Below are 26992 nucleotides of genomic sequence, written 5' to 3'. Positions count from 1 at the left end.
ACTCTGTATCTCTCTCTGGCAGAGCCCGGCTGCCAAATTGGAAACGTCCAGAGATTGCGCCCACAGGAAAGCTGCCAGCACTGAATGCTCTAGCTGGTTTTCACTGTCCCTTGGAACTGCATTCTCTGCCACACAGACATTCGCGCTCTGATAAAGCATTGCTTCGTAATGGGGCAACACTCTGTATCTCTCTGTGGCAGAGCCCGGCTGCCAAATTGGAAACGTCCAGAGATTGCGCCCACAGGAAAGCTGCCAGCACTGAAAGCTCTAGCTGGTTTTCACTGTCCCTTGGAACTGCATTCGCTGCCACACAGACATTCGCGCTCTGCTAAAGCTTAACTTGGTAATTGGGCAACATTCTGTATCTCTCTGTGGCAGAGCCCGGCTGCCAAATTGGAAACGTCCAGAGATTGCGCCCACAGGAAAGCTGCCAGCACTGAAAGCTCTAGCTGGTTTTCACTGTCCCTTGGAACTGCATTCGCTGCCACACAGACATTCGCGCTCTGCTAAAGCATTGCTTCCTAATGGGGCAACACTCTGTATCTCTCTCTGGCAGAGCCCGGCTGCCAAATTGGAAACGTCCAGAGATTGCGCCCACAGGAAAGCTGCCAGCACTGAAAGCTCTAGCTGGTTTTCACTGTCCCTTGGAACTGCATTCGCTGCCACACAGACATTCGTGCTCAGCTATAGCATTGCTTGGTAAGGGGGCAACATTCTGTCTCTCTATGTGGCAGAGCCCGGCTGCCAAATTGGAAACGTCCAGAGATTGCGCCCACAGGAAAGCTGCCAGCACTGAAAGCTCTAGCTGGTTTTCACTGTCCCTTGGAACTGCATTCGCTGCCACACAGACATTCGCGCTCTGCTAAAGCATTGCTTCCTAATGGGGCAACACTCTGTATCTCTCTCTGGCAGAGCCCGGCTGCCAAATTGGAAACGTCCAGAGATTGCGCCCACAGGAAAGCTGCCAGCACTGAAAGCTCTAGCTGGTTTTCACTGTCCCTTGGAACTGCATTCGCTGCCACACAGACATTCGCGCTCAGCTAAAGCATTGCTTCGTAATGGGGCAACACTCTGTATCTCTCTCTGGCAGAGCCCGGCTGCCAAATTGGAAACGTCCAGAGATTGCGCCCACAGGAAAGCTGCCAGCACTGAAAGCTCTAGCTGGTTTTCACTGTCCCTTGGAACTGCATTCGCTGCCACACAGACATTCGTGCTCAGCTATAGCATTGCTTGGTAAGGGGGCAACACTCTGTATCTCTCTCTGGCAGAGCCCGGCTGCCAAATTGGAAACGTCCAGAGATTGCGCCCACAGGAAAGCTGCCAGCACTGAAAGCTCTAGCTGGTTTTCACTGTCCCTTGGAACTGCATTCGCTGCCACACAGACATTCGTGCTCAGCTATAGCATTGCTTGGTAAGGGGGCAACATTCTGTCTCTCTCTGTGGCAGAGCCCGGCTGCCAAATTGGAAACGTCCAGAGATTGCGCCCACAGGAAAGCTGCCAGCACTGAAAGCTCTAGCTGGTTTTCACTGTCCCTTGGAACTGCATTCGCTGCCACACAGACATTCGCGCTCTGCTAAAGCATTGCTTCGTAATGGGGCAACACTCTGTATCTCTCTCTGGCAGAGCCCGGCTGCCAAATTGGAAACGTCCAGAGATTGCGCCCACAGGAAAGCTGCCAGCACTGAAAGCTCTAGCTGGTTTTCACTGTCCCTTGGAACTGCATTCGCTGCCACACAGACATTCGTGCTCAGCTATAGCATTGCTTGGTAAGGGGGCAACATTCTGTCTCTCTCTGTGGCAGATCCCGGCTGCCAAATTGGAAACGTCCAGAGATTGCGCCCACAGGAAAGCTGCCAGCACTGAAAGCTCTAGCTGGTTTTCACTGTCCCTTGGAACTGCATTCGCTGCCACACAGACATTCGCGCTCTGCTAAAGCATTGCTTCCTAATGGGGCAACACTCTGTATCTCTCTCTGGCAGAGCCCGGCTGCCAAATTGGAAACGTCCAGAGATTGCGCCCACAGGAAAGCTGCCAGCACTGAAAGCTCTAGCTGGTTTTCACTGTCCCTTGGAACTGCATTCGCTGCCACACAGACATTCGCGCTCAGCTAAAGCATTGCTTCGTAATGGGGCAACACTCTGTATCTCTCTGTGGCAGAGCCCGGCTGCCAAATTGGAAACGTCCAGAGATTGCGCCCACAGGAAAGCTGCCAGCACTGAAAGCTCTAGCTGGTTTTCACTGTCCCTTGGAACTGCATTCGCTGCCACACAGACATTCGTGCTCAGCTATAGCATTGCTTGGTAAGGGGGCAACACTCTGTATCTCTCTCTGGCAGAGCCCGGCTGCCAAATTGGAAACGTCCAGAGATTGCGCCCACAGGAAAGCTGCCAGCACTGAAAGCTCTAGCTGGTTTTCACTGTCCCTTGGAACTGCATTCGCTGCCACACAGACATTCGCGCTCAGCTAAAGCATTGCTTCGTAATGGGGCAACACTCTGTATCTCTCTGTGGCAGAGCCCGGCTGCCAAATTGGAAACGTCCAGAGATTGCGCCCACAGGAAAGCTGCCAGCACTGAAAGCTCTAGCTGGTTTTCACTGTCCCTTGGAACTGCATTCGCTGCCACACAGACATTCGTGCTCAGCTATAGCATTGCTTGGTAAGGGGGCAACACTCTGTATCTCTCTCTGGCAGAGCCCGGCTGCCAAATTGGAAACGTCCAGAGATTGCGCCCACAGGAAAGCTGCCAGCACTGAAAGCTCTAGCTGGTTTTCACTGTCCCTTGGAACTGCATTCGCTGCCACACAGACATTCGTGCTCAGCTATAGCATTGCTTGGTAAGGGGGCAACATTCTGTCTCTCTCTGTGGCAGAGCCCGGCTGCCAAATTGGAAACGTCCAGAGATTGCGCCCACAGGAAAGCTGCCAGCACTGAAAGCTCTAGCTGGTTTTCACTGTCCCTTGGAACTGCATTCGCTGCCACACAGACATTCGCGCTCTGCTAAAGCATTGCTTCGTAATGGGGCAACACTCTGTATCTCTCTCTGGCAGAGCCCGGCTGCCAAATTGGAAACGTCCAGAGATTGCGCCCACAGGAAAGCTGCCAGCTCTGAAAGCTCTAGCTGGTTTTCACTGTCCCTTGGAACTGCATTCGCTGCCACACAGACATTCGTGCTCAGCTATAGCATTGCTTTGTAAGGGGGCAACATTCTGTCTCTCTCTGTGGCAGAGCCCGGCTGCCAAATTGGAAACGTCCAGAGATTGCGCCCACAGGAAAGCTGCCAGCACTGAAAGCTCTAGCTGGTTTTCACTGTCCCTTGGAACTGCATTCGCTGCCACACAGACATTCGCGCTCTGCTAAAGCATTGCTTCCTAATGGGGCAACACTCTGTATCTCTCTCTCGCAGAGCCCGGCTGCCAAATTGGAAACGTCCAGAGATTGCGCCCACAGGAAAGCTGCCAGCACTGAAAGCTCTAGCTGGTTTTCACTGTCCCTTGGAACTGCATTCGCTGCCACACAGACATTCGCGCTCTGCTAAAGCATTGCTTCGTAATGGGGCAACACTCTGTATCTCTCTGTGGCAGAGCCCGGCTGCCAAATTGGAAACGTCCAGAGATTGCGCCCACAGGAAAGCTGCCAGCACTGAAAGCTCTAGCTGGTTTTCACTGTCCCTTGGAACTGCATTCGCTGCCACACAGACATTCGTGCTCAGCTATAGCATTGCTTGGTAAGGGGGCAACATTCTGTCTCTCTCTGTGGCAGATCCCGGCTGCCAAATTGGAAACGTCCAGAGATTGCGCCCACAGGAAAGCTGCCAGCACTGAAAGCTCTAGCTGGTTTTCACTGTCCCTTGGAACTGCATTCGCTGCCACACAGACATTCGCGCTCTGCTAAAGCATTGCTTCCTAATGGGGCAACACTCTGTATCTCTCTCTGGCAGAGCCCGGCTGCCAAATTGGAAACGTCCAGAGATTGCGCCCACAGGAAAGCTGCCAGCACTGAAAGCTCTAGCTGGTTTTCACTGTCCCTTGGAACTGCATTCGCTGCCACACAGACATTCGCGCTCTGCTAAAGCATTGCTTCGTAATGGGGCAACACTCTGTATCTCTCTCTGGCAGAGCCCGGCTGCCAATTTGGAAACGTCCAGAGATTGCGCCCACAGGAAAGCTGCCAGCACTGAAAGCTCTAGCTGGTTTTCACTGTCCCTTGGAACTGCATTCGCTGCCACACAGACATTCGTGCTCAGCTATAGCATTGCTTGGTAAGGGGGCAACATTCTGTCTCTCTCTGTGGCAGAGCCCGGCTGCCAAATTGGAAACGTCCAGAGATTGCGCCCACAGGAAAGCTGCCAGCACTGAAAGCTCTAGCTGGTTTTCACTGTCCCTTGGAACTGCATTCGCTGCCACACAGACATTCGCGCTCTGCTAAAGCATTGCTTCGTAATGGGGCAACACTCTGTATCTCTCTGTGGCAGAGCCCGGCTGCCAAATTGGAAACGTCCAGAGATTGCGCCCACAGGAAAGCTGCCAGCACTGAAAGCTCTAGCTGGTTTTCACTGTCCCTTGGAACTGCATTCGCTGCCACACAGACATTCGCGCTCAGCTAAAGCATTGCTTCGTAATGGGGCAACACTCTGTATCTCTCTGTGGCAGAGCCCGGCTGCCAAATTGGAAACGTCCAGAGATTGCGCCCACAGGAAAGCTGCCAGCACTGAAAGCTCTAGCTGGTTTTCACTGTCCCTTGGAACTGCATTCGCTGCCACACAGACATTCGCGCTCTGCTAAAGCATTGCTTCCTAATGGGGCAACACTCTGTATCTCTCTCTGGCAGAGCCTGGCTGCCAAATTGGAAACGTCCAGAGATTGCGCCCACAGGAAAGCTGCCAGCACTGAAAGCTCTAGCTGGTTTTCACTGTCCCTTGGAACTGCATTCGCTGCCACACAGACATTCGTGCTCAGCTATAGCGTTGCTTGGTAAGGGGGCAACATTCTGTCTCTCTCTGTGGCAGAGCCCGGCTGCCAAATTGGAAACGTCCAGAGATTGCGCCCACAGGAAAGCTGCCAGCACTGAAAGCTCTAGCTGGTTTTCACTGTCCCTTGGAACTGCATTCGCTGCCACACAGACATTCGCGCTCTGCTAAAGCATTGCTTCCTAATGGGGCAACACTCTGTATCTCTCTCTGGCAGAGCCCGGCTGCCAAATTGGAAACGTCCAGAGATTGCGCCCACAGGAAAGCTGCCAGCACTGAAAGCTCTAGCTGGTTTTCACTGTCCCTTGGAACTGCATTCGCTGCCACACAGACATTCGTGCTCAGCTATAGCATTGCTTGGTAAGGGGGCAACATTCTGTCTCTCTCTGTGGCAGAGCCCGGCTGCCAAATTGGAAACGTCCAGAGATTGCGCCCACAGGAAAGCTGCCAGCACTGAAAGCTCTAGCTGGTTTTCACTGTCCCTTGGAACTGCATTCGCTGCCACACAGACATTCGCGCTCTGCTAAAGCATTGCTTCCTAATGGGGCAACACTCTGTATCTCTCTCTGGCAGAGCCCGGCTGCCAAATTGGAAACGTCCAGAGATTGCGCCCACAGGAAAGCTGCCAGCACTGAAAGCTCTAGCTGGTTTTCACTGTCCCTTGGAACTGCATTCGCTGCCACACAGACATTCGTGCTCAGCTATAGCATTGCTTGGTAAGGGGGCAACATTCTCTCTCTCTCTGTGGCAGAGCCCGGCTGCCAAATTGGAAACGTCCAGAGATTGCGCCCACAGGAAAGCTGCCAGCACTGAAAGCTCTAGCTGGTTTTCACTGTCCCTTGGAACTGCATTCGCTGCCACACAGACATTCGCACTCTGCTAAAGCATTGCTTCGTAATGGGGCAACACTCTGTATCTCTCTGTGGCAGAGCCCGGCTGCCAAATTGGAAACGTCCAGAGATTGCGCCCACAGGAAAGCTGCCAGCACTGAAAGCTCTAGCTGGTTTTCACTGTCCCTTGGAACTGCATTCGCTGCCACACAGACATTCGCGCTCTGCTAAAGCATTGCTTCCTAATGGGGCAACACTCTGTATCTCTCTCTGGCAGAGCCCGGCTGCCAAATTGGAAACGTCCAGAGATTGCGCCCACAGGAAAGCTGCCAGCACTGAAAGCTCTAGCTGGTTTTCACTGTCCCTTGGAACTGCATTCGCTGCCACACAGACATTCGCGCTCTGCTAAAGCATTGCTTCGTAATGGGGCAACACTCTGTATCTCTCTCTGGCAGAGCCCGGCTGCCAAATTGGAAACGTCCAGAGATTGCGCCCACAGGAAAGCTGCCAGCACTGAAAGCTCTAGCTGGTTTTCACTGTCCCTTGGAACTGCATTCGCTGCCACACAGACATTCGCGCTCTGCTAAAGCATTGCTTCGTAATGGGGCAACACTCTGTATCTCTCTCTGGCAGAGCCCGGCTGCCAATTTGGAAACGTCCAGAGATTGCGCCCACAGGAAAGCTGCCAGCACTGAAAGCTCTAGCTGGTTTTCACTGTCCCTTGGAACTGCATTCGCTGCCACACAGACATTCGTGCTCAGCTATAGCATTGCTTGGTAAGGGGGCAACATTCTGTCTCTCTCTGTGGCAGAGCCCGGCTGCCAAATTGGAAACGTCCAGAGATTGCGCCCACAGGAAAGCTGCCAGCACTGAAAGCTCTAGCTGGTTTTCACTGTCCCTTGGAACTGCATTCGCTGCCACACAGACATTCGCACTCTGCTAAAGCATTGCTTCGTAATGGGGCAACACTCTGTATCTCTCTGTGGCAGAGCCCGGCTGCCAAATTGGAAACGTCCAGAGATTGCGCCCACAGGAAAGCTGCCAGCACTGAAAGCTCTAGCTGGTTTTCACTGTCCCTTGGAACTGCATTCGCTGCCACACAGACATTCGCGCTCTGCTAAAGCATTGCTTCGTAATGGGGCAACACTCTGTATCTCTCTGTGGCAGAGCCCGGCTGCCAAATTGGAAACGTCCAGAGATTGCGCCCACAGGAAAGCTGCCAGCACTGAAAGCTCTAGCTGGTTTTCACTGTCCCTTGGAACTGCATTCGCTGCCACACAGACATTCGCGCTCTGCTAAAGCATTGCTTCGTAATGGGGCAACACTCTGTATCTCTCTCTGGCAGAGCCCGGCTGCCAAATTGGAAACGTCCAGAGATTGCGCCCACAGGAAAGCTGCCAGCACTGAAAGCTCTAGCTGGTTTTCACTGTCCCTTGGAACTGCATTCGCTGCCACACAGACATTCGCGCTCTGCTAAAGCATTGCTTCGTAATGGGGCAACACTCTGTATCTCTCTCTGGCAGAGCCCGGCTGCCAAATTGGAAACGTCCAGAGATTGCGCCCACAGGAAAGCTGCCAGCACTGAAAGCTCTAGCTGGTTTTCACTGTCCCTTGGAACTGCATTCGCTGCCACACAGACATTCGCGCTCTGCTAAAGCATTGCTTCGTAATGGGGCAACACTCTGTATCTCTCTCTGGCAGAGCCCGGCTGCCAAATTGGAAACGTCCAGAGATTGCGCCCACAGGAAAGCTGCCAGCACTGAAAGCTCTAGCTGGTTTTCACTGTCCCTTGGAACTGCATTCGCTGCCACACAGGCATTCGCGCTCTGCTAAAGCATTGCTTCGTAATGGGGCAACACTCTGTATCTCTCTGTGGCAGAGCCCGGCTGCCAAATTGGAAACGTCCAGAGATTGCGCCCACAGGAAAGCTGCCAGCACTGAAAGCTCTAGCTGGTTTTCACTGTCCCTTGGAACTGCATTCGCTGCCACACAGATATTTGCGCTCTGCTAAAGCATTACTTCGTAATGGGGCAACACTCTGTATCTCTCTCTGGCAGAGCCTGGCTGCCAAATTGGAAACGTCCAGAGATTGCGCCCACAGGAAAGCTGCCAGCACTGAAAGCTCTAGCTGGTTTTCACTGTCCCTTGGAACTGCATTCGCTGCCACACAGACATTCGCGCTCTGCTAAAGCATTGCTTCGTAATGGGGCAACACTCTGTATCTCTCTGTGGCAGAGCCCGGCTGCCAAATTGGAAACGTCCAGAGATTGCGCCCACAGGAAAGCTGCCAGCACTGAAAGCTCTAGCTGGTTTTCACTGTCCCTTGGAACTGCATTCGCTCCCACACAGACATTCGTGCTCAGCTATAGCATTGCTTGGTAAGGGGGCAACATTCTGTCTCTCTCTGTGGCAGAGCCCGGCTGCCAAATTGGAAACGTCCAGAGATTGTGCCCACAGGAAAGCTGCCAGCACTGAAAGCTCTAGCTGGTTTTCACTGTCCCTTGGAACTGCATTCGCTGCCACACAGACATTCGCGCTCTGCTAAAGCATTGCTTCCTAATGGGGCAACACTCTGTATCTCTCTCTGGCAGAGCCCGGCTGCCAAATTGGAAACGTCCAGAGATTGCGCCCACAGGAAAGCTGCCAGCACTGAATGCTCTAGCTGGTTTTCACTGTCCCTTGGAACTGCATTCTCTGCCACACAGACATTCGCGCTCTGATAAAGCATTGCTTCGTAATGGGGCAACACTCTGTATCTCTCTGTGGCAGAGCCCGGCTGCCAAATTGGAAACGTCCAGAGATTGCGCCCACAGGAAAGCTGCCAGCACTGAAAGCTCTAGCTGGTTTTCACTGTCCCTTGGAACTGCATTCGCTGCCACACAGACATTCGCGCTCTGCTAAAGCTTAACTTGGTAATTGGGCAACATTCTGTATCTCTCTGTGGCAGAGCCCGGCTGCCAAATTGGAAACGTCCAGAGATTGCGCCCACAGGAAAGCTGCCAGCACTGAAAGCTCTAGCTGGTTTTCACTGTCCCTTGGAACTGCATTCGCTGCCACACAGACATTCGCGCTCTGCTAAAGCATTGCTTCCTAATGGGGCAACACTCTGTATCTCTCTCTGGCAGAGCCCGGCTGCCAAATTGGAAACGTCCAGAGATTGCGCCCACAGGAAAGCTGCCAGCACTGAAAGCTCTAGCTGGTTTTCACTGTCCCTTGGAACTGCATTCGCTGCCACACAGACATTCGTGCTCAGCTATAGCATTGCTTGGTAAGGGGGCAACATTCTGTCTCTCTATGTGGCAGAGCCCGGCTGCCAAATTGGAAACGTCCAGAGATTGCGCCCACAGGAAAGCTGCCAGCACTGAAAGCTCTAGCTGGTTTTCACTGTCCCTTGGAACTGCATTCGCTGCCACACAGACATTCGCGCTCTGCTAAAGCATTGCTTCCTAATGGGGCAACACTCTGTATCTCTCTCTGGCAGAGCCCGGCTGCCAAATTGGAAACGTCCAGAGATTGCGCCCACAGGAAAGCTGCCAGCACTGAAAGCTCTAGCTGGTTTTCACTGTCCCTTGGAACTGATTTCGCTGCCACACAGACATTCGCGCTCAGCTAAAGCATTGCTTCGTAATGGGGCAACACTCTGTATCTCTCTCTGGCAGAGCCCGGCTGCCAAATTGGAAACGTCCAGAGATTGCGCCCACAGGAAAGCTGCCAGCACTGAAAGCTCTAGCTGGTTTTCACTGTCCCTTGGAACTGCATTCGCTGCCACACAGACATTCGTGCTCAGCTATAGCATTGCTTGGTAAGGGGGCAACACTCTGTATCTCTCTCTGGCAGAGCCCGGCTGCCAAATTGGAAACGTCCAGAGATTGCGCCCACAGGAAAGCTGCCAGCACTGAAAGCTCTAGCTGGTTTTCACTGTCCCTTGGAACTGCATTCGCTGCCACACAGACATTCGTGCTCAGCTATAGCATTGCTTGGTAAGGGGGCAACATTCTGTCTCTCTCTGTGGCAGAGCCCGGCTGCCAAATTGGAAACGTCCAGAGATTGCGCCCACAGGAAAGCTGCCAGCACTGAAAGCTCTAGCTGGTTTTCACTGTCCCTTGGAACTGCATTCGCTGCCACACAGACATTCGCGCTCTGCTAAAGCATTGCTTCGTAATGGGGCAACACTCTGTATCTCTCTCTGGCAGAGCCCGGCTGCCAAATTGGAAACGTCCAGAGATTGCGCCCACAGGAAAGCTGCCAGCACTGAAAGCTCTAGCTGGTTTTCACTGTCCCTTGGAACTGCATTCGCTGCCACACAGACATTCGTGCTCAGCTATAGCATTGCTTGGTAAGGGGGCAACATTCTGTCTCTCTCTGTGGCAGATCCCGGCTGCCAAATTGGAAACGTCCAGAGATTGCGCCCACAGGAAAGCTGCCAGCACTGAAAGCTCTAGCTGGTTTTCACTGTCCCTTGGAACTGCATTCGCTGCCACACAGACATTCGTGCTCAGCTATAGCATTGCTTGGTAAGGGGGCAACACTCTGTATCTCTCTCTGGCAGAGCCCGGCTGCCAAATTGGAAACGTCCAGAGATTGCGCCCACAGGAAAGCTGCCAGCACTGAAAGCTCTAGCTGGTTTTCACTGTCCCTTGGAACTGCATTCGCTGCCACACAGACATTCGTGCTCAGCTATAGCATTGCTTGGTAAGGGGGCAACATTCTGTCTCTCTCTGTGGCAGAGCCCGGCTGCCAAATTGGAAACGTCCAGAGATTGCGCCCACAGGAAAGCTGCCAGCACTGAAAGCTCTAGCTGGTTTTTTTCACTGTCCCTTGGAACTGCATTCGCTGCCACACAGACATTCGCTTTCCCCAAAAGCTTTGCTTGGGAATGGGGCAACACTGTGTATGTGTCTCTCGCAGAGCCCGGCTGCCAAATTCGAAACGTCCAGCGATTGCGCCCACATGAAAGGTGCCAGCACGGAATGCTGTAGCTGGTTTTAACTGTCCCTTGGAACTGCATTCGCTGCCACACAGACATTCGCGTTCCCAAAAGCTTTGGTTCGTAATGGGGCAACACTGTGGATGTGTCTCTCGCAGAGCCCGGCTGCCAAATTCGAAACGTCCAGCGATTTCTCCCACACGAAAGCTGCCAGCAAGGAATGCTGTAGCTGGTTTTCACTGTCCTTTGGAACTGCATTCGCTGCCACACAGACATTCACTTTCCCCAAAAGCTTTGGTTCGTAAAGGGGCAACACTGTGTATGTGTCTCTCGCAGAGCCGGCTGCAAATTCGAAATGTCCAGCGATTTCTCCCACACGAAAGCTGCCAGCACGGAATGCTGTAGCTGGTTTTCACTGTCCCTTGGAACTGCATTCGCTGCCACACAGACATTCACTTTCCCCAAAAGCATTGCTTCCTAATGGGGCAACACTCTGTATCTCTCTCTGGCATAGCCCGGCTGCCAAATTGGAAACGTCCAGAGATTGCGCCCACAGGAAAGCTGCCAGCACTGAAAGCTCTAGCTGGTTTTCACTGTCCCTTGGAACTGCATTCGCTGCCACACAGACATTCGCGCTCAGCTAAAGCATTGCTTCGTAATGGGGCAACACTCTGTATCTCTCTGTGGCAGAGCCCGGCTGCCAAATTGGAAACGTCCAGAGATTGCGCCCACAGGAAAGCTGCCAGCACTGAAAGCTCTAGCTGGTTTTCACTGTCCCTTGGAACTGCATTCGCTGCCACACAGACATTCGCGCTCTGCTAAAGCATTGCTTCCTAATGGGGCAACACTCTGTATCTCTCTCTGGCAGAGCCTGGCTGCCAAATTGGAAACGTCCAGAGATTGCGCCCACAGGAAAGCTGCCAGCACTGAAAGCTCTAGCTGGTTTTCACTGTCCCTTGGAACTGCATTCGCTGCCACACAGACATTCGTGCTCAGCTATAGCGTTGCTTGGTAAGGGGGCAACATTCTGTCTCTCTCTGTGGCAGAGCCCGGCTGCCAAATTGGAAACGTCCAGAGATTGCGCCCACAGGAAAGCTGCCAGCACTGAAAGCTCTAGCTGGTTTTCACTGTCCCTTGGAACTGCATTCGCTGCCACACAGACATTCGCGCTCTGCTAAAGCATTGCTTCCTAATGGGGCAACACTCTGTATCTCTCTCTGGCAGAGCCCGGCTGCCAAATTGGAAACGTCCAGAGATTGCGCCCACAGGAAAGCTGCCAGCACTGAAAGCTCTAGCTGGTTTTCACTGTCCCTTGGAACTGCATTCGCTGCCACACAGACATTCGTGCTCAGCTATAGCATTGCTTGGTAAGGGGGCAACATTCTGTCTCTCTCTGTGGCAGAGCCCGGCTGCCAAATTGGAAACGTCCAGAGATTGCGCCCACAGGAAAGCTGCCAGCACTGAAAGCTCTAGCTGGTTTTCACTGTCCCTTGGAACTGCATTCGCTGCCACACAGACATTCGCGCTCTGCTAAAGCATTGCTTCCTAATGGGGCAACACTCTGTATCTCTCTCTGGCAGAGCCCGGCTGCCAAATTGGAAACGTCCAGAGATTGCGCCCACAGGAAAGCTGCCAGCACTGAAAGCTCTAGCTGGTTTTCACTGTCCCTTGGAACTGCATTCGCTGCCACACAGACATTCGTGCTCAGCTATAGCATTGCTTGGTAAGGGGGCAACATTCTCTCTCTCTCTGTGGCAGAGCCCGGCTGCCAAATTGGAAACGTCCAGAGATTGCGCCCACAGGAAAGCTGCCAGCACTGAAAGCTCTAGCTGGTTTTCACTGTCCCTTGGAACTGCATTCGCTGCCACACAGACATTCGCGCTCAGCTAAAGCATTGCTTCGTAATGGGGCAACACTCTGTATCTCTCTCTGGCAGAGCCCGGCTGCCAAATTGGAAACGTCCAGAGATTGCGCCCACAGGAAAGCTGACAGCACTGAAAGCTCTAGCTGGTTTTCACTGTCCCTTGGAACTGCATTCGCTGCCACACAGACATTCGCGCTCTGCTAAAGCATTGCTTCGTAATGGGGCAACACTCTGTATCTCTCTCTGGCAGAGCCCGGCTGCCAAATTGGAAACGTCCAGAGATTGCGCCCACAGGAAAGCTGCCAGCACTGAAAGCTCTAGCTGGTTTTCACTGTCCCTTGGAACTGCATTCGCTGCCACACAGACATTCGCGCTCTGCTAAAGCATTGCTTCGTAATGGGGCAACACTCTGTATCTCTCTGTGGCAGAGCCCGGCTGCCAAATTGGAAACGTCCAGAGATTGCGCCCACAGGAAAGCTGCCAGCACTGAAAGCTCTAGCTGGTTTTCACTGTCCCTTGGAACTGCATTCGCTGCCACACAGACATTCGCGCTCTGCTAAAGCATTGCTTCGTAATGGGGCAACACTCTGTATCTCTCTGTGGCAGAGCCCGGCTGCCAAATTGGAAACGTCCAGAGATTGCGCCCACAGGAAAGCTGCCAGCACTGAAAGCTCTAGCTGGTTTTCACTGTCCCTTGGAACTGCATTCGCTGCCACACAGACATTCGTGCTCAGCTATAGCATTGCTTGGTAAGGGGGCAACATTCTGTCTCTCTCTGTGGCAGAGCCCGGCTGCCAAATTGGAAACGTCCAGAGATTGCGCCCACAGGAAAGCTGCCAGCACTGAAAGCTCTAGCTGGTTTTCACTGTCCCTTGGAACTGCATTCGCTGCCACACAGACATTCGCGCTCTGCTAAAGCATTGCTTCCTAATGGGGCAACACTCTGTATCTCTCTCTGGCAGAGCCCGGCTGCCAAATTGGAAACGTCCAGAGATTGCGCCCACAGGAAAGCTGCCAGCACTGAAAGCTCTAGCTGGTTTTCACTGTCCCTTGGAACTGCATTCGCTGCCACACAGACATTCGCGCTCAGCTAAAGCATTGCTTCGTAATGGGGCAACACTCTGTATTTCTCTGTGGCAGAGCCCGGCTGCCAAATTGGAAACGTCCAGAGATTGCGCCCACAGGAAAGCTGCCAGCACTGAAAGCTCTAGCTGGTTTTCACTGTCCCTTGGAACTGCATTCGCCGCCACACAGATATTCGTGCTCAGCTATAGCATTGCTTTGTAAGGGGGCAACATTCTGTCTCTCTCTGTGGCAGAGCCCGGCTGCCAAATTGGAAACGTCCAGAGATTGCGCCCACAGGAAAGCTGCCAGCACTGAAAGCTCTAGCTGGTTTTCACTGTCCCTTGGAACTGCATTCGCTGCCACACAGACATTCGCGCTCTGCTAAAGCATTGCTTCGTAATGGGGCAACACTCTGTATCTCTCTCTGGCAGAGCCCGGCTGCCAAATTGGAAACGTCCAGAGATTGCGCCCACAGGAAAGCTGCCAGCACTGAAAGCTCTAGCTGGTTTTCACTGTCCCTTGGAACTGCATTCGCTGCCACACAGACATTCGCGCTCTGCTAAAGCATTGCTTCGTAATGGGGCAACACTCTGTATCTCTCTCTGGCAGAGCCCGGCTGCCAAATTGGAAACGTCCAGAGATTGCGCCCACAGGAAAGCTGCCAGCACTGAAAGCTCTAGCTGGTTTTCACTGTCCCTTGGAACTGCATTCGCTGCCACACAGACATTCGCGCTCTGCTAAAGCATTGCTTCGTAATGGGACAACACTCTGTATCTCTCTCTGGCAGAGCCCGGCTGCGAAATTGGAAACGTCCAGAGATTGCGCCCACAGGAAAGCTGCCAGCACTGAAAGCTCTAGCTGGTTTTCACTGTCCCTTGGAACTGCATTCGCTGCCACACAGACATTCGTGCTCAGCTATAGCATTGCTTGGTAAGGGGGCAACATTCTCTCTCTCTCTGTGGCAGAGCCCGGCTGCCAAATTGGAAACGTCCAGAGATTGCGCCCACAGGAAAGCTGCCAGCACTGAAAGCTCTAGCTGGTTTTCACTGTCCCTTGGAACTGCATTCGCTGCCACACAGACATTCGCGCTCTGCTAAAGCATTGCTTCGTAATGGGGCAACACTCTGTATCTCTCTCTGGCAGAGCCCGGCTGCCAAATTGGAAACGTCCAGACATTGCGCCCACAGGAAAGCTGCCAGCACTGAAAGCTCTAGCTGGTTTTCACTGTCCCTTGGAACTGCATTCGCTGCCACACAGACATTCGCGCTCTGCTAAAGCATTGCTTCCTAATGGGGCAACACTCTGTATCTCTCTCTGGCAGAGCCCGGCTGCCAAATTGGAAACGTCCAGAGATTGCGCCCACAGGAAAGCTGCCAGCACTGAAAGCTCTAGCTGGTTTTCACTGTCCCTTGGAACTGCATTCGCTGCCACACAGACATTCGCGCTCAGCTAAAGCATTGCTTCGTAATGGGGCAACACTCTGTATTTCTCTGTGGCAGAGCCCGGCTGCCAAATTGGAAACGTCCAGAGATTGCGCCCACAGGAAAGCTGCCAGCACTGAAAGCTCTAGCTGGTTTTCACTGTCCCTTGGAACTGCATTCGCTGCCACACAGACATTCGCGCTCTGCTAAAGCATTGCTTCCTAATGGGGCAACACTCTGTATCTCTCTCTGGCAGAGCCTGGCTGCCAAATTGGAAACGTCCAGAGATTGCGCCCACAGGAAAGCTGCCAGCACTGAAAGCTCTAGCTGGTTTTCACTGTCCCTTGGAACTGCATTCGCTGCCACACAGACATTCGTGCTCAGCTATAGCATTGCTTGGTAAGGGGGCAACATTCTGTCTCTCTCTGTGGCAGAGCCCGGCTGCCAAATTGGAAACGTCCAGAGATTGCGCCCACAGGAAAGCTGCCAGCTCTGAAAGCTCTAGCTGGTTTTCACTGTCCCTTGGAACTGCATTCGCCGCCACACAGATATTCGTGCTCAGCTATAGCATTGCTTTGTAAGGGGGCAACATTCTGTCTCTCTCTGTGGCAGAGCCCGGCTGCCAAATTGGAAACGTCCAGAGATTGCGCCCACAGGAAAGCTGCCAGCACTGAAAGCTCTAGCTGGTTTTCACTGTCCCTTGGAACTGCATTCGCTGCCACACAGACATTCGCGCTCTGCTAAAGCATTGCTTCGTAATGGGGCAACACTCTGTATCTCTCTCTGGCAGAGCCCGGCTGCCAAATTGGAAACGTCCAGAGATTGCGCCCACAGGAAAGCTGCCAGCACTGAAAGCTCTAGCTGGTTTTCACTGTCCCTTGGAACTGCATTCGCTGCCACACAGACATTCGCGCTCTGCTAAAGCATTGCTTCGTAATGGGGCAACACTCTGTATCTCTCTCTGGCAGAGCCCGGCTGCCAAATTGGAAACGTCCAGAGATTGCGCCCACAGGAAAGCTGCCAGCACTGAAAGCTCTAGCTGGTTTTCACTGTCCCTTGGAACTGCATTCGCTGCCACACAGACATTCGCGCTCTGCTAAAGCATTGCTTCGTAATGGGACAACACTCTGTATCTCTCTCTGGCAGAGCCCGGCTGCCAAATTGGAAACGTCCAGAGATTGCGCCCACAGGAAAGCTGCCAGCACTGAAAGCTCTAGCTGGTTTTCACTGTCCCTTGGAACTGCATTCGCTGCCACACAGACATTCGTGCTCAGCTATAGCATTGCTTGGTAAGGGGGCAACATTCTCTCTCTCTCTGTGGCAGAGCCCGGCTGCCAAATTGGAAACGTCCAGAGATTGCGCCCACAGGAAAGCTGCCAGCACTGAAAGCTCTAGCTGGTTTTCACTGTCCCTTGGAACTGCATTCGCTGCCACACAGACATTCGCGCTCTGCTAAAGCATTGCTTCGTAATGGGGCAACACTCTGTATCTCTCTCTGGCAGAGCCCGGCTGCCAAATTGGAAACGTCCAGACATTGCGCCCACAGGAAAGCTGCCAGCACTGAAAGCTCTAGCTGGTTTTCACTGTCCCTTGGAACTGCATTCGCTGCCACACAGACATTCGCGCTCTGCTAAAGCATTGCTTCCTAATGGGGCAACACTCTGTATCTCTCTCTGGCAGAGCCCGGCTGCCAAATTGGAAACGTCCAGAGATTGCGCCCACAGGAAAGCTGCCAGCACTGAAAGCTCTAGCTGGTTTTCACTGTCCCTTGGAACTGCATTCGCTGCCACACAGACATTCGCGCTCTGCTAAAGCATTGCTTCGTAATGGGGCAACACTCTGTATCTCTCTCTGGCAGAGCCCGGCTGCCAATTTGGAAACGTCCAGAGATTGCGCCCACAGGAAAGCTGCCAGCACTGAAAGCTCTAGCTGGTTTTCACTGTCCCTTGGAACTGCATTCGCTGCCACACAGACATTCGTGCTCAGCTATAGCATTGCTTGGTAAGGGGGCAACATTCTGTCTCTCTCTGTGGCAGAGCCCGGCTGCCAAATTGGAAACGTCCAGAGATTGCGCCCACAGGAAAGCTGCCAGCACTGAAAGCTCTAGCTGGTTTTCACTGTCCCTTGGAACTGCATTCGCTGCCACACAGACATTCGCGCTCTGCTAAAGCATTGCTTCCTAATGGGGCAACACTCTGTATCTCTCTGTGGCAGAGCCCGGCTGCCAAATTGGAAACGTCCAGAGATTGCGCCCACAGGAAAGCTGCCAGCACTGAAAGCTCTAGCTGGTTTTCACTGTCCCTTGGAACTGCATTCGCTGCCACACAGACATTCGCGCTCAGCTAAAGCATTGCTTCGTAATGGGGCAACACTCTGTATCTCTCTCTGGCAGAGCCCGGCTGCCAAATTGGAAACGTCCAGAGATTGCGCCCACAGGAAAGCTGCCAGCACTGAAAGCTCTAGCTGGTTTTCACTGTCCCTTGGAACTGCATTCGCTGCCACACAGACATTCGCGCTCTGCTAAAGCATTGCTTCGTAATGGGGCAACACTCTGTATCTCTCTCTGGCAGAGCCCGGCTGCCAAATTGGAAACGTCCAGAGATTGCGCCCACAGGAAAGCTGCCAGCACTGAAAGCTCTAGCTGGTTTTCACTGTCCCTTGGAACTGCATTCGCTGCCACACAGACATTCGCGCTCTGCTAAAGCATTGCTTCGTAATGGGGCAACACTCTGTATCTCTCTGTGGCAGAGCCCGGCTGCCAAATTGGAAACGTCCAGAGATTGCGCCCACAGGAAAGCTGCCAGCACTGAAAGCTCTAGCTGGTTTTCACTGTCCCTTGGAACTGCATTCGCTGCCACACAGATATTTGCGCTCTGCTAAAGCATTGCTTCGTAATGGGGCAACACTCTGTATCTCTCTCTGGCAGAGCCTGGCTGCCAAATTGGAAACGTCCAGAGATTGCGCCCACAGGAAAGCTGCCAGCACTGAAAGCTCTAGCTGGTTTTCACTGTCCCTTGGAACTGCATTCGCTGCCACACAGACATTCGCGCTCTGCTAAAGCATTGCTTCGTAATGGGGCAACACTCTGTATCTCTCTGTGGCAGAGCCCGGCTGCCAAATTGGAAACGTCCAGAGATTGCGCCCACAGGAAAGCTGCCAGCACTGAAAGCTCTAGCTGGTTTTCACTGTCCCTTGGAACTGCATTCGCTGCCACACAGACATTCGTGCTCAGCTATAGCATTGCTTGGTAAGGGGGCAACATTCTGTCTCTCTCTGTGGCAGAGCCCGGCTGCCAAATTGGAAACGTCCAGAGATTGCGCCCACAGGAAAGCTGCCAGCACTGAAAGCTCTAGCTGGTTTTCACTGTCCCTTGGAACTGCATTCGCTGCCACACAGACATTCGCGCTCTGCTAAAGCATTGCTTCCTAATGGGGCAACACTCTGTATCTCTCTCTGGCAGAGCCCGGCTGCCAAATTGGAAACGTCCAGAGATTGCGCCCACAGGAAAGCTGCCAGCACTGAAAGCTCTAGCTGGTTTTCACTGTCCCTTGGAACTGCATTCGCTGCCACACAGACATTCGCGCTCTGCTAAAGCATTGCTTCGTAATGGGGCAACACTCTGTATCTCTCTGTGGCAGAGCCCGGCTGCCAAATTGGAAACGTCCAGAGATTGCGCCCACAGGAAAGCTGCCAGCACTGAAAGCTCTAGCTGGTTTTCACTGTCCCTTGGAACTGCATTCGCTGCCACACAGACATTCGCGCTCTGCTAAAGCATTGCTTCGTAATGGGGCAACACTCTGTATCTCTCTCTGGCAGAGCCCGGCTGCCAATTTGGAAACGTCCAGAGATTGCGCCCACAGGAAAGCTGCCAGCACTGAAAGCTCTAGCTGGTTTTCACTGTCCCTTGGAACTGCATTCGCTGCCACACAGACATTCGTGCTCAGCTATAGCATTGCTTCGTAATGGGGCAACACTCTGTATCTCTCTGTGGCAGAGCCCGGCTGCCAAATTGGAAACGTCCAGAGATTGCGCCCACAGGAAAGCTGCCAGCACTGAAAGCTCTAGCTGGTTTTCACTGTCCCTTGGAACTGCATTCGCTGCCACACAGACATTCGTGCTCAGCTATAGCATTGCTTGGTAAGGGGGCAACATTCTGTCTCTCTCTGTGGCAGAGCCCGGCTGCCAAATTGGAAACGTCCAGAGATTGCGCCCACAGGAAAGCTGCCAGCACTGAAAGCTCTAGCTGGTTTTCACTGTCCCTTGGAACTGCATTCGCTGCCACACAGACATTCGCGCTCTGCTAAAGCATTGCTTCCTAATGGGGCAACACTCTGTATCTCTCTGTGGCAGAGCCCGGCTGCCAAATTGGAAACGTCCAGAGATTGCGCCCACAGGAAAGCTGCCAGCACTGAAAGCTCTAGCTGGTTTTCACTGTCCCTTGGAACTGCATTCGCTGCCACACAGACATTCGCGCTCAGCTAAAGCATTGCTTCGTAATGGGGCAACACTCTGTATCTCTCTCTGGCAGAGCCCGGCTGCCAAATTGGAAACGTCCAGAGATTGCGCCCACAGGAAAGCTGCCAGCACTGAAAGCTCTAGCTGGTTTTCACTGTCCCTTGGAACTGCATTCGCTGCCACACAGACATTCGCGCTCTGCTAAAGCATTGCTTCGTAATGGGGCAACACTCTGTATCTCTCTCTGGCAGAGCCCGGCTGCCAAATTGGAAACGTCCAGAGATTGCGCCCACAGGAAAGCTGCCAGCACTGAAAGCTCTAGCTGGTTTTCACTGTCCCTTGGAACTGCATTCGCTGCCACACAGACATTCGCGCTCAGCTAAAGCATTGCTTCGTAATGGGGCAACACTCCGTATCTCTCTGTGGCAGAGCCCGGCTGCCAATTTGGAAACGTCCAGAGATTGCGCCCACAGGAAAGCTGCCAGCACTGAAAGCTCTAGCTGGTTTTCACTGTCCCTTGGAACTGCATTCGCTGCCACACAGGCATTCGCGCTCTGCTAAAGCATTGCTTCGTAATGGGGCAACACTCTGTATCTCTCTGTGGCAGAGCCCGGCTGCCAAATTGGAAACGTCCAGAGATTGCGCCCACAGGAAAGCTGCCAGCACTGAAAGCTCTAGCTGGTTTTCACTGTCCCTTGGAACTGCATTCGCTGCCACACAGATATTTGCGCTCTGCTAAAGCATTGCTTCGTAATGGGGCAACACTCTGTATCTCTCTCTGGCAGAGCCTGGCTGCCAAATTGGAAACGTCCAGAGATTGCGCCCACAGGAAAGCTGCCAGCACTGAAAGCTCTAGCTGGTTTTCACTGTCCCTTGGAACTGCATTCGCTGCCACACAGACATTCGCGCTCTGCTAAAGCATTGCTTCGTAATGGGGCAACACTCTGTATCTCTCTCTGGCAGAGCCCGGCTGCCAAATTGGAAACGTCCAGAGATTGCGCCCACAGGAAAGCTGCCAGCACTGAAAGCTCTAGCTGGTTTTCACTGTCCCTTGGAACTGCATTCGCTGCCACACAGACATTCGTGCTCAGCTATAGCATTGCTTCGTAATGGGGCAACACTCTGTATCTCTCTGTGGCAGAGCCCGGCTGCCAAATTGGAAACGTCCAGAGATTGCGCCCACAGGAAAGCTGCCAGCACTGAAAGCTCTAGCTGGTTTTCACTGTCCCTTGGAACTGCATTCGCTGCCACACAGACATTCGCGCTCTGCTAAAGCTTAACTTGGTAATTGGGCAACATTCTGTATCTCTCTGTGGCAGAGCCCGGCTGCCAAATTGGAAACGTCCAGAGATTGCGCCCACAGGAAAGCTGCCAGCACTGAAAGCTCTAGCTGGTTTTCACTGTCCCTTGGAACTGCATTCGCTGCCACACAGACATTCGCGCTCTGCTAAAGCATTGCTTCGTAATGGGGCAACACTCTGTATCTCTCTCTGGCAGAGCCCGGCTGCCAAATTGGAAACGTCCAGAGATTGCGCCCACAGGAAAGCTGCCAGCACTGAAAGCTCTAGCTGGTTTTCACTGTCCCTTGGAACTGCATTCGCTGCCACACAGACATTCGTGCTCAGCTATAGCATTGCTTGGTAAGGGGGCAACATTCTGTCTCTCTCTGTGGCAGAGCCCGGCTGCCAAATTGGAAACGTCCAGAGATTGCGCCCACAGGAAAGCTGCCAGCACTGAAAGCTCTAGCTGGTTTTCACTGTCCCTTGGAACTGCATTCGCTGCCACACAGACATTCGCGCTCAGCTAAAGCATTGCTTCGTAATGGGGCAACACTCTGTATCTCTCTCTGGCAGAGCCCGGCTGCCAAATTGGAAACGTCCAGAGATTGCGCCCACAGGAAAGCTGCCAGCACTGAAAGCTCTAGCTGGTTTTCACTGTCCCTTGGAACTGCATTCGCTGCCACACAGACATTCGTGCTCAGCTATAGCATTGCTTGGTAAGGGGGCAACACTCTGTATCTCTCTCTGGCAGAGCCCGGCTGCCAAATTGGAAACGTCCAGAGATTGCGCCCACAGGAAAGCTGCCAGCACTGAAAGCTCTAGCTGGTTTTCACTGTCCCTTGGAACTGCATTCGCTGCCACACAGACATTCGTGCTCAGCTATAGCATTGCTTGGTAAGGGGGCAACATTCTGTCTCTCTCTGTGGCAGAGCCCGGCTGCCAAATTGGAAACGTCCAGAGATTGCGCCCACAGGAAAGCTGCCAGCACTGAAAGCTCTAGCTGGTTTTCACTGTCCCTTGGAACTGCATTCGCTGCCACACAGACATTCGCGCTCTGCTAAAGCATTGCTTCCTAATGGGGCAACACTCTGTATCTCTCTGTGGCAGAGCCCGGCTGCCAAATTGGAAACGTCCAGAGATTGCGCCCACAGGAAAGCTGCCAGCACTGAAAGCTCTAGCTGGTTTTCACTGTCCCTTGGAACTGCATTCGCTGCCACACAGACATTCGCGCTCAGCTAAAGCATTGCTTCGTAATGGGGCAACACTCTGTATCTCTCTCTGGCAGAGCCCGGCTGCCAAATTGGAAACGTCCAGAGATTGCGCCCACAGGAAAGCTGCCAGCACTGAAAGCTCTAGCTGGTTTTCACTGTCCCTTGGAACTGCATTCGCTGCCACACAGACATTCGCGCTCTGCTAAAGCATTGCTTCGTAATGGGGCAACACTCTGTATCTCTCTCTGGCAGAGCCCGGCTGCCAAATTGGAAACGTCCAGAGATTGCGCCCACAGGAAAGCTGCCAGCACTGAAAGCTCTAGCTGGTTTTCACTGTCCCTTGGAACTGCATTCGCTGCCACACAGACATTCGCGCTCTGCTAAAGCATTGCTTCGTAATGGGGCAACACTCTGTATCTCTCTGTGGCAGAGCCCGGCTGCCAAATTGGAAACGTCCAGAGATTGCGCCCACAGGAAAGCTGCCAGCACTGAAAGCTCTAGCTGGTTTTCACTGTCCCTTGGAACTGCATTCGCTGCCACACAGACATTCGCGCTCTGCTAAAGCATTGCTTCCTAATGGGGCAACACTCTGTATCTCTCTGTGGCAGAGCCCGGCTGCCAAATTGGAAACGTCCAGAGATTGCGCCCACAGGAAAGCTGCCAGCACTGAAAGCTCTAGCTGGTTTTCACTGTCCCTTGGAACTGCATTCGCTGCCACACAGATATTTGCGCTCTGCTAAAGCATTGCTTCGTAATGGGGCAACACTCTGTATCTCTCTCTGGCAGAGCCTGGCTGCCAAATTGGAAACGTCCAGAGATTGCGCCCACAGGAAAGCTGCCAGCACTGAAAGCTCTAGCTGGTTTTCACTGTCCCTTGGAACTGCATTCGCTGCCACACAGACATTCGCGCTCTGCTAAAGCATTGCTTCGTAATGGGGCAACACTCTGTATCTCTCTGTGGCAGAGCCCGGCTGCCAAATTGGAAACGTCCAGAGATTGCGCCCACAGGAAAGCTGCCAGCACTGAAAGCTCTAGCTGGTTTTCACTGTCCCTTGGAACTGCATTCGCTGCCACACAGACATTCGCGCTCTGATAAAGCATTGCTTCGTAATGGGGCAACACTCTGTATCTCTCTGTGGCAGAGCCCGGCTGCCAAATTGGAAACGTCCAGAGATTGCGCCCACAGGAAAGCTGCCAGCACTGAAAGCTCTAGCTGGTTTTCACTGTCCCTTGGAACTGCATTCGCTGCCACACAGACATTCGCGCTCTGCTAAAGCTTAACTTGGTAATTGGGCAACATTCTGTATCTCTCTGTGGCAGAGCCCGGCTGCCAAATTGGAAACGTCCAGAGATTGCGCCCACAGGAAAGCTGCCAGCACTGAAAGCTCTAGCTGGTTTTCACTGTCCCTTGGAACTGCATTCGCTGCCACACAGACATTCGCGCTCAGCTAAAGCATTGCTTCGTAATGGGGCAACACTCTGTATCTCTCTCTGGCAGAGCCCGGCTGCCAAATTGGAAACGTCCAGAGATTGCGCCCACAGGAAAGCTGCCAGCACTGAAAGCTCTAGCTGGTTTTCACTGTCCCTTGGAACTGCATTCGCTGCCACACAGACATTCGCGCTCTGCTAAAGCATTGCTTCGTAATGGGGCAACACTCTGTATCTCTCTCTGGCAGAGCCCGGCTGCCAAATTGGAAACGTCCAGAGATTGCGCCCACAGGAAAGCTGCCAGCACTGAAAGCTCTAGCTGGTTTTCACTGTCCCTTGGAACTGCATTCGCTGCCACACAGACATTCGCGCTCTGCTAAAGCATTGCTTCGTAATGGGGCAACACTCTGTATCTCTCTGTGGCAGAGCCCGGCTGCCAAATTGGAAACGTCCAGAGATTGCGCCCACAGGAAAGCTGCCAGCACTGAAAGCTCTAGCTGGTTTTCACTGTCCCTTGGAACTGCATTCGCTGCCACACAGGCATTCGCGCTCTGCTAAAGCATTGCTTCGTAATGGGGCAACACTCTGTATCTCTCTGTGGCAGAGCCCGGCTGCCAAATTGGAAACGTCCAGAGATTGCGCCCACAGGAAAGCTGCCAGCACTGAAAGCTCTAGCTGGTTTTCACTGTCCCTTGGAACTGCATTCGCTGCCACACAGATATTTGCGCTCTGCTAAAGCATTGCTTCGTAATGGGGCAACACTCTGTATCTCTCTCTGGCAGAGCCTGGCTGCCAAATTGGAAACGTCCAGAGATTGCGCCCACAGGAAAGCTGCCAGCACTGAAAGCTCTAGCTGGTTTTCACTGTCCCTTGGAACTGCATTCGCTGCCACACAGACATTCGCGCTCTGCTAAAGCATTGCTTCGTAATGGGGCAACACTCTGTATCTCTCTGTGGCAGAGCCCGGCTGCCAAATTGGAAACGTCCAGAGATTGCGCCCACAGGAAAGCTGCCAGCACTGAAAGCTCTAGCTGGTTTTCACTGTCCCTTGGAACTGCATTCGCTGCCACACAGACATTCGCGCTCTGATAAAGCATTGCTTCGTAATGGGGCAACACTCTGTATCTCTCTGTGGCAGAGCCCGGCTGCCAAATTGGAAACGTCCAGAGATTGCGCCCACAGGAAAGCTGCCAGCACTGAAAGCTCTAGCTGGTTTTCACTGTCCCTTGGAACTGCATTCGCTGCCACACAGACATTCGCGCTCTGCTAAAGCTTAACTTGGTAATTGGGCAACATTCTGTATCTCTCTGTGGCAGAGCCCGGCTGCCAAATTGGAAACGTCCAGAGATTGCGCCCACAGGAAAGCTGCCAGCACTGAAAGCTCTAGCTGGTTTTCACTGTCCCTTGGAACTGCATTCGCTGCCACACAGACATTCGCGCTCTGCTAAAGCATTGCTTCGTAATGGGGCAACACTCTGTATCTCTCTCTGGCAGAGCCCGGCTGCCAAATTGGAAACGTCCAGAGATTGCGCCCACAGGAAAGCTGCCAGCACTGAAAGCTCTAGCTGGTTTTCACTGTCCCTTGGAACTGCATTCGCTGCCACACAGACATTCGCGCTCTGCTAAAGCATTGCTTCGTAATGGGGCAACACTCTGTATCTCTCTCTGGCAGAGCCCGGCTGCCAAATTGGAAACGTCCAGAGATTGCGCCCACAGGAAAGCTGCCAGCACTGAAAGCTCTAGCTGGTTTTCACTGTCCCTTGGAACTGCATTCGCTGCCACACAGACATTCGCGCTCTGCTAAAGCTTAACTTGGTAATTGGGCAACATTCTGTATCTCTCTGTGGCAGAGCCCGGCTGCCAAATTGGAAACGTCCAGAGATTGCGCCCACAGGAAAGCTGCCAGCACTGAAAGCTCTAGCTGGTTTTCACTGTCCCTTGGAACTGCATTCGCTGCCACACAGACATTCGTGCTCAGCTATAGCATTGCTTGGTAAGGGGGCAACATTCTGTCTCTCTCTGTGGCAGAGCCCGGCTGCCAAATTGGAAACGTCCAGAGATTGCGCCCACAGGAAAGCTGCCAGCACTGAAAGCTCTAGCTGGTTTTCACTGTCCCTTGGAACTGCATTCGCTGCCACACAGACATTCGCGCTCAGCTAAAGCATTGCTTCGTAATGGGGCAACACTCTGTATCTCTCTCTGGCAGAGCCCGGCTGCCAAATTGGAAACGTCCAGAGATTGCGCCCACAGGAAAGCTGCCAGCACTGAAAGCTCTAGCTGGTTTTCACTGTCCCTTGGAACTGCATTCGCTGCCACACAGACATTCGTGCTCAGCTATAGCATTGCTTGGTAAGGGGGCAACACTCTGTATCTCTCTCTGGCAGAGCCCGGCTGCCAAATTGGAAACGTCCAGAGATTGCGCCCACAGGAAAGCTGCCAGCACTGAAAGCTCTAGCTGGTTTTCACTGTCCCTTGGAACTGCATTCGCTGCCACACAGACATTCGTGCTCAGCTATAGCATTGCTTGGTAAGGGGGCAACATTCTGTCTCTCTCTGTGGCAGAGCCCGGCTGCCAAATTGGAAACGTCCAGAGATTGCGCCCACAGGAAAGCTGCCAGCACTGAAAGCTCTAGCTGGTTTTCACTGTCCCTTGGAACTGCATTCGCTGCCACACAGACATTCGCGCTCTGCTAAAGCATTGCTTCCTAATGGGGCAACACTCTGTATCTCTCTCTGGCAGAGCCCGGCTGCCAAATTGGAAACGTCCAGAGATTGCGCCCACAGGAAAGCTGCCAGCACTGAAAGCTCTAGCTGGTTTTCACTGTCCCTTGGAACTGCATTCGCTGCCACACAGACATTCGCGCTCTGCTAAAGCATTGCTTCGTAATGGGGCAACACTCTGTATCTCTCTGTGGCAGAGCCCGGCTGCCAAATTGGAAACGTCCAGAGATTGCGCCCACAGGAAAGCTGCCAGCACTGAAAGCTCTAGCTGGTTTTCACTGTCCCTTGGAACTGCATTCGCTGCCACACAGACATTCGCGCTCTGCTAAAGCATTGCTTCGTAATGGGGCAACACTCTGTATCTCTCTCTGGCAGAGCCCGGCTGCCAAATTGGAAACGTCCAGAGATTGCGCCCACAGGAAAGCTGCCAGCACTGAAAGCTCTAGCTGGTTTTCACTGTCCCTTGGAACTGCATTCGCTGCCACACAGACATTCGTGCTCAGCTATAGCATTGCTTCGTAATGGGGCAACACTCTGTATCTCTCTGTGGCAGAGCCCGGCTGCCAAATTGGAAACGTCCAGAGATTGCGCCCACAGGAAAGCTGCCAGCACTGAAAGCTCTAGCTGGTTTTCACTGTCCCTTGGAACTGCATTCGCTGCCACACAGACATTCGTGCTCAGCTATAGCATTGCTTGGTAAGGGGGCAACATTCTGTCTCTCTCTGTGGCAGAGCCCGGCTGCCAAATTGGAAACGTCCAGAGATTGCGCCCACAGGAAAGCTGCCAGCACTGAAAGCTCTAGCTGGTTTTCACTGTCCCTTGG

The sequence above is a fragment of the Mycteria americana genome, chromosome 23 (assembly GCF_035582795.1).
Source record: "Mycteria americana isolate JAX WOST 10 ecotype Jacksonville Zoo and Gardens chromosome 23, USCA_MyAme_1.0, whole genome shotgun sequence".
In the NCBI taxonomy this organism is placed as follows: domain Eukaryota; kingdom Metazoa; phylum Chordata; class Aves; order Ciconiiformes; family Ciconiidae; genus Mycteria; species Mycteria americana.
Note: the sequence above shows the minus strand (reverse complement) of the source record.